This window comes from Chiroxiphia lanceolata, chromosome 5, assembly GCF_009829145.1.
Source record: "Chiroxiphia lanceolata isolate bChiLan1 chromosome 5, bChiLan1.pri, whole genome shotgun sequence".
Classification (NCBI taxonomy): Eukaryota; Metazoa; Chordata; class Aves; order Passeriformes; family Pipridae; genus Chiroxiphia; species Chiroxiphia lanceolata.
In genome coordinates this window covers 31,412,319-31,420,753 of record NC_045641.1, presented here as the reverse complement: position 1 = coordinate 31,420,753, position 8,435 = coordinate 31,412,319, and the positions used below count along the sequence as shown (strand labels likewise).

Here is an 8,435-nt window from a genome sequence, read left to right as displayed (position 1 = left end):
AGCACTGTTGTCATAACCCTTTCACCCTGCAGTAGCAGCCAACTATGCTGGCTGTGGATTAGGACCCCAGCGTTTTAGGAGCTCCTGTAAAGAGAGCAACAGAAAAGTGCTAGCAGAAATGGTAACAGAAAAGTGACCCCTGCACTAAGGACATTCTAGGCTAAATATCCACACTGTACATAGACACCTTCATTCCTTAGGCCACCTTTCTCAAGCTCTTTCCCCTCTTAAAAGCATTGTTAGTCATTTAAAAGGATAAAAATTTAGTTTCATCTTAGTTGTCAGGTCCTTATTTCACATCTCAGAACCCCATAGGAATAGTTATTGACCTATGGAGGTTCTACTGTACCTCGTGATTTCTATTGATGTTACCTTGTAAGAAATAAAACATGAAATTGAGTCAGCAAAAAGCACACTGGCAACAATTCCCCACCTTGTGTTACATGTATACAGCAAGAATAAACAGCAGATGTCAGCACTAATTCAGAATTTGAAATGTTAAATGGAATTTGATCAGACCCCACTTTACTGTCCTCGAGATGCATATGATCAGACTGTGAAGCAATTCATCAAAACCTCTACTTGGAAACACAAATATGTTTAAAGAACCTTAGTAAATTTCCAAGTGTACTTTTACATGAGTACAGCTAGCTAGCAAGGGATCACATCTACACAGATAGGTTTTTGCTTCAACTATGTGTTAAAACATCACTGTCTTCATGCACTTCTGTAAAAAACAAAGATTATTTTTAATAAGTGGCTTCAGAGATCATAGTAGTTTGGAAAAGGGCAAGAACAAATGTTCAAGAGACACCTAAGGAGCACCAAGGATGCCTAAAGCTGAAGGACAGAGGAGAATCAGAAGCCTCTTGGTGCAGTTGGCAGGCAGGAGCTGCAACTCAGCCTTGCTTCAGGGTAGAACAGAATGGGACAAGTGAGTGAAATGGATGTAAGAACACAACACAGTTTTCCTGGAAATAAAGCATAATTTAGCAGTGCAAGTACACACGAACCATGTGTACCTGCATGCTGAACTACGTGAAGATGTGGGAATAGGAGACCAGAATCCTCCCTGCTTGCTCACCACCCCTTTGAGGTCAATGGATACTGGATTCCTTCTGGAGGACTTGCAGCATACACTAACACACTGCCTCCCAATCCCTGGAAACTCTCTCACATCTTGGAAAGGAAGACCAAAAAGAAAATTTAAAATGTGTTACAGACTGCAAGGATATTTTCTGCTAGCAGGAAGCACAGTGAAATTCCTAAGGGTTTTGACCACTGTCTTGGCTTCTAGAGATACAAGAACGCATACAATACCTAAGACAGAGCCCAAGATTGCTCTTTCCAGTATTTCTGGTGGGATCCCTCAAATGCTGCTGCAGTCTGATGTCTGCAGTAAATCATCCTTGATATGACTGCTCCAACAGAAATCTTCCAAAAATATGAAAAAATGCTACTCTAAAAATAGTAGCAATTTTTATACCAATACTTATGTATGGGTTTATTTTACTGGGTTTTTTTTTCTACCTTTCTGAGGCATTTTCCATTAAAAAAATTGGCAGACTAAATGGTTTTATTATCTATAACTATAGTTTGGTCTCCAATGATTACATGTTCCTTAACTGACATTGAATAGAAGAAGACAAGAAATATACGCAGGATCAATTACAAAAGTAAATAAAGCGTGGGTATTTAAAATTGTATTACTTCTGGTTACAAAAGCAAATTGGCAGCTGTTTACATTATGAACTCAAAAACTCAGCTAGTTCCTCCAAAGCTGAGAGCTAAGTCTCAGTCTGAGCAAACTGGCAAGATACACAGAGCTACCTTTTTTTTTAGCGACCACCACCACCATATTACATTCAACTGCCTTCCATGTCATTCCTTGCTCCCTGAACTCCTTTGTTCCATGTTATTTGAAGGAGTGGGGGGAGAAAAAAAAATTAGGCTATTTTTATTTACTAGTGAGACAATTACTTTGATTCATCTTCTCTGAGCAGAAGAACATGACAGATCATCAATCTTAATTTCTCTGTCAGCATACAGATGTCAAAGCAGAATTAAGTGGTGGAAAAATTGTTGAGGGAGAAAGTGGAAAAAACAAGACAAACAAAATCAAAGACAGTGAATCCTCTTTCTCAAAAGAGTGGGAGGTAACTACTGCTGAGTCTCCACGCTCCCACTAGCTGATGCTCTGTCAGGTTAGAAACTTCATTTTTCACATAGAATCAGAGAAACCATGTTGCTTGGGAAGGGTGCAGGCTTTTCATAAATTTATGGAAAAAATAGAAAATTAAATTAATTATCTTTTAATTCCAGATGAATTAAAAATGCTTTGATATCCGCTTTTTATAATAACAAAGAAAATCACCCTTGAAATTGGTTGCATCATCTTTTCTTTGCAGGATACTCCAGTGCAGGATTAGAGTCCCCTACTGCCTTCACCTCTAAACTACTCTCTCCAAGGTGTCTTCTCTCATCCTGAATGGTAACTATCTCTTTTCCAAACCAAAGCACGGAAGACTGAATTTTCTACTAATGTCAGCACTCTGTGCTCAACAGATGCTCTTAAGCACTACTGCGAGGGACAATTTGAGATCTATCACACTCTGAAGATGCTTCAATTCCAGTGGCTCCACAAGCAAAGTGAAATTCCAAGGTGTCTACCATAAATGTCCCACATCTAGACTTCTGATATAAAAAATATTAAAAAAAAAACACTTAAGCTGTTCTGTTTTACTGCTCCAGGAATGACAGAATGAGAACTGGATTAAGTATATTGGCTCTAACTGGTTGAATTTCTCTACTCTTTGAAATCCCTGTCAGCCAGAAGAAATATTCAATAGCTCATGGGTGACCTTTCACTTCCCTCATTGGCAGGTAAGGTTAGCTACAAACCAAACACAACAAAACAACCTAACCACGCTTACACAAAGGTGAGCTTTATATCAGATTGAAACTTTTGTAAATACTAATATCCAAGTGATAAAGAGGATTTTAGCCACTGAAGGATGTCTAGAAATCTGGGAGGCATTGATGACAACAAAAAAAATGCACAGTATGTAGAAGGTTCTGTCTCACAGCCAGCCTTAACATGCACAGCCATTTCTTTTCCCCATTCATCTCATTCATGTAATGGGAGAACAAATAAACTGCATTATCTGTCAGCTGGGGGGTGCGGTGTGGGTGGGGCAACGTTAAAAATGGAGCAGAGTTGTTTATTATCAAAGTAGTGATGGTTTTGTGTACCAAGTAATTTTGGTCCCTCTAGTCATTTCACATGAGGTCAAGCAGCATCTGTAAGACAGACCCTGCAGAGCATTTCCTCCTGATGTCCCTTCCTCTGAGACCTCCCAGACTGCAGAGGATAGATGTTCCTGGGCCAATAGTGCCCATAGGGATCTTCAGATGAAGGGACCCCAAAGTCCATCAGATGTTGCTGACAGTTCTCAGAGAATGAATATAAATTAAAATAGATATGCCAATGTGAACACCATCCTGGTGGAATGTAACAAGGGAATCACCTGATTTAATGAATGCAAACTTTTTCAGTTCACTACTTGCTTCCTGAAATTGTTTTGGGCTACTAAAAAGTAATTATTGATATACAGAAGTGCTCTGTATTAAAGGGAACTTTCAAAAAAAAAGAGATTTTATGAAGGTAGAGATGTAATTTAAATGCAAAGAAGTGAGACTGATTAAAAGTTTTCAAACATTTCTGTAAACAAGGCCATTCATAAAGTGCTGAGTAAATTGGAAGTAGAATCATAGAATCATAGAATCAGCTGGGTTGGAAGGGACCTTTGAGATCATCAAGTCCAACCCCTGATCCAGCACCACCGTGGTTCCTAGACGGTGAGGCTGTCGGGCTGGTGCACATGCTCAGTGTCACCACACCCCTGGGTGTGTGCTGTGGCTGTCCCTCACAAAGGTGGAGATGGGTTCATAGGTTTCAACTCCCTGGCACTTTCCTGCCTTGGGACATGAAGGACAACCACTCTACTATAAGTAGACCTTCTGTTGACCTTCTGTTTTCTTATTCTTTCACACATGATGACCACAGAATTTATCCATAGCCTCAGAAATGCTGTAAGATAACTCAGTTATTGTATTACTTCTGATATTACTTCTGATTCTTCTATCACATTCTGCTGAAATAGGCAAAACTGAGCCCCAGTTACTGATGCAGCTGAAATCTAGTACATGTCAATAGTGTAGGTAGTACTTTAGTGCTTAGTTATAGAGGAAATAAAACATTATGAAAAAAAATATTGTTTTTAATTACCAAGATAGAGGAAACAAGACTGTTTAACATATCTGCTTCCCCAGAAAAAAACATCAACATGTATATTTTAAGTACAGGGGACACTGTTACCATCTATGCTCATGCTTTGCATGATTGGTGATCTTAATATTTTTATGCTTCTAATTTTTACATCCCTTTTTGTTCATTGTGGGACATTCAGAATGAGGGTTGTATGCTTTTAAAAATGCTTTGAAAAGTAAGAATACAGGCCTAGAAATTTTTGGAAAGAATGCAGCCATGCCATATAGAAAGGAATACCACTGATGTATTCGAGGAAGTGCTCCTGCTGTGCTGGCATTCTACGGTTTGTTTCTGTCCAAACCAAACTGCTTGTGCCGATTCATTAGTAAAGGATCTGCTCTTTGCCAGATCACACTCGCCTATGCCAATCTACTTTAGCCAGGCACTAGCAGTTCCTCTACATGGGACATGCATAGCCTCTCCAACACAGCCACATATTAAAGCCAGTGGCAAAGGAATACAGGGAATGATTTTGCTTTAAAAAAGATTACTTGAATGTATGGAAACATTTGTTAGAGTTGTAACGTATTCCAAAGATTTTCAGCCACAAACCCTGCAGATTGCATGAAAAATATGTACCAAAATGTATCTTTGATTAAACAATGTAAACATGTCTATTTCTGCATCAAACATGCAGAGTGTGTTTTGGTCAGATGCAAAGTTGTCGTTGTGCTAAATGAAGACTATTTCTAATGTGAAACTCCTGACTTCTTTTCCATTGTTTTGCAAAATCCTCCATCTTCAGTTTATTCACCAGTAGCACTTGCCAACTGTTTTCAAGAGCTTCTTTTCTACTTTAAGAGTTTCCACCTCTTCCTCCACCAGTGAGCAAAGGAGGTGATTACTGTGTGGCCATCCTAACACAGATGAGATATTCCTATTTTGTATCCTTCTACTGTAGATGAGCCCTAAAAGGGAGAAACTGAATCTCTACCTAGAAACTCTGTTTTTAACTTTAAAATTTACATTAGGGTCCGAGTTTCCTGCTAGGTGTCCTGCTGGCTGTATTTGACATTTCCTTTTTCTAAAACAATAGCTTATATTCTAATTGTCTTAGCAATCCAATGATTTTAGTGTTTTTAAAAAATGGTTTGTAAACATGTCTAAAAAGGAAAGGGAACCTATTATTTCTGATAATATCACTGGTGTTACATAAGAGTTACGAAATACCTTGGTCTTTAAAGGATGCATCTACAGGAATTACAAATGAGAGTAGGATCACCAGCTGGAATGATGGGAAACCTACAGAGAGATACAAGAAGGCATCCCAGCAAGGCAAAGGCCTATGCTGGGCAGCATGGACAAGGAGCTGTTCTCTGCAGCAAGTGCTTTCCCACTGCGGTAACCACTCCTGAGTGTGAATCTGTCCTCTTTCTGGTCTTTGAGTTGTTTAAACCAACACCTTTTACCTCACCATTGGAGTGGGATAACAATTTTGGAGAAAAAATAGTTTAAACTAAGAAGTTTAAATGTGGAAGGTTTTTGGTAGAAACAATGGACATCCAGGTTGACTTACACTATTTACACCAAACTGACTTTGCATTTTTAACATGGCTTACCCAGGAGTCTTTCATTAAAACAACTGATTTCGCTACATGTCTGTTTTGCACCTCTGGAATTATACCGTTCCTGCATAAGCAAGCTGGATGAGACTGCATATGAGAAGGTACAGAAGTAGATGTTCAGTGTCTTCCTAGATCGAAGAAACAAGCCACTGAGGAATAAACCAGGCACATCTGAAATTAATTTTCTGTCTGACCTCCCAAGACTACAGAGCTCTTCTTGTTCTAGTGTTTGTTTGAAAAATTATGTTAAATTATCCTCTTAAATGTGTGCATAAGATAGATGCATGTTTCAGTATCTTGGTGATACAGGACTGCTTGACGCAGAGGCAAGGTGATATTTAGCCAAGCATTAGAGACATGTGAGGAGTTGATGCCTGTCTCTAAACCTGTGATTTACAGTAGCAAATAAGGGACCAAAAGGACATATAATTATGTAGTTTAGTACTTAGTGTGACAGAAACAGACTTTGAATTCCTCTTCTAACTCCCAGCATCATTTCTACCTTCTGCATTAAACTGTGATCAGTTAAAACAGAAAACCAAGTCTTGGGAAGGGGAGCTTCAGTCAAGGCAGGTTCTCTGTCCCCCACAGCAGAGAAGCTCTCCTGTGCATCTTTGCTCTCCACTCTGCTTTCTGGGAAGCCTATGAGTCTAATCAGCAGTGCAGCTCCACTCGAGGAGACAAGTGAGAGACTAAGAAGAGGAGAAGCTGTCAATGCTCAGCCCCTGGTATCTGAAAACCAAATACGATGACACAGAGAGCCCCTACACTTGATTTCTTCTGCAAACTTATGGATAGCTGAGGTTTTCCAAAAACTGTCGTTAACTTTAAACATTTCTAAGTAGACTTCAAGGCAAAAGATATCTTTCGGGACAATTCAGGATTGACTTCTTCCCCCTCGGGATCTGTAAATAGGGGTTACAGTATTTCAAAACTGTCTGTAAGAGGCAAAACAGTACTGTACTATTTGTTCCAATTATTACTTAACACACAGATAGACTCAAGATAATATTCTCAACAGTATTTACAAGGTCTTCTGGAGTCAGGTCTCTGTTTGTTCCTCAGATGTTTTGAACAAAATGAAAGCTGTGTGGGTGGATTTAATGGTCAAGTTTGACACTTATTGGCTTGGGCCACACAGCTCCTGCTGGACTCGTGGCGTGAGCAGAGCAAGGGAATATCAGCCTGAAAAAGACCATTTAGACATACATTTATTGCTCTGACAGTGAAGAAGTGATTGACTTCACAACAAACATTTATAGAAATTTGAAAAATATATCCTTATATAAACAATGGAGAGCTAAACATATTTACTAAAATATTATCTTCTCCATCCATAGGTCCACTGCAAATGCTGCAAGTTTAAGAATATATTTGAGCTACAGAAGGTAGTAGATTTAACTAGCTAAAGAAATAAGGAGCATATTGAAACATACCTTCATCGAAAAGCAAGTCACTTTTTGAGGAATACAAATGGAAAATTTGGAATAGCTGTTTTAATTTAAGAACAGATGGAGCATGAAGATTTAAAAACACATTTTACACTTTCTACGTCATGAGTCTTGAAGTCCTTCAGGTACTTCCAAATTGAATGAATATATGGCAGTCAAAGTAATAAGAGGCATTTTCCTTTGCTCTCTTCTTTTATACACATATACACACATATATACAGAAAGAGAGAGGATTCATGATAATGGAATTTGAATGAAATAATTATTAGGCATTTACTTTTCTATTTTACTCTCTAAGGTACCCAATTCTTCTAAGAAGCAAGTCAGCCCTGTTTTGTTCCTTGACATATCAAGAAATTGTGATTAACCTTGAATTGGATAGAAATTAAGGATGAATGATGGTGTTTAACTGATGACTAAAATCATACTAGTCTCTTAAACAGCAGCTGGTTATAAAGCAGGATCTAGAGAAGATGGTGAGTAATTTCAAGTACTTAAAATGCAAGTGACATGCATAACCCCTCAGTGGTGACATGTATCTCCATTTGCTAAAGCTTCTTCTTCCTCTTCCTTTGGACACCCTGATACCCACCCACCTTACATCAAGACCCAGGAGACTAAAGGATAAAAGAAAACTCATGTTCAACCATGTACATGCTAGTTACCATATGAGGAAATTTTAAAGGATGACACATTTTACATTTCTTCAGCAGAAAAGGTATGGTACCTGGCACTTTCAAACCTAAAAGTATGAATCTACTATGAAGGTACTGAAATATATAGCTTTCTCTTTTATATAATTTTGAAATAAATGCATTTATAACATGCACCATCATTTTGCAGCAGTTAAGTCAGAGTCAGTCATTCCGTGAGGAACTGGGTTATCAGGTCTCCATCTTGATTTTCATGAGGCCTTCACCTGTATATTTTTCTGGCACTTTACAATATTGTATCTTGAAATGCTGTCTATTTGCTGTGAAATTGATAGTTTGCATTTTCTCACCCAGTTTTCTTTCCTTCTGCAACAAGATCAGTTGGCTAAATTTAAGGTCCTCTAAAGGTCCCTTTCAACTCAAAATATTCCATAAT

The 8,435-nt window shown here is 38.4% G+C and overlaps 1 long non-coding RNA gene across 1 annotated transcript; it reads left to right on the top strand.

Annotated features, from left to right (window-relative positions):
* The first annotated feature begins 2,836 nt into the window (after positions 1–2,836).
* LOC116787436 lies at positions 2,837–7,976 on the top strand. The gene is made up of 3 exons (XR_004357290.1): positions 2,837–2,883; positions 7,793–7,822; positions 7,954–7,976. It is a non-coding gene; the product is annotated as an uncharacterized LOC116787436 (long non-coding RNA).
* The last annotated feature ends 459 nt before the right edge of the window (positions 7,977–8,435 follow it).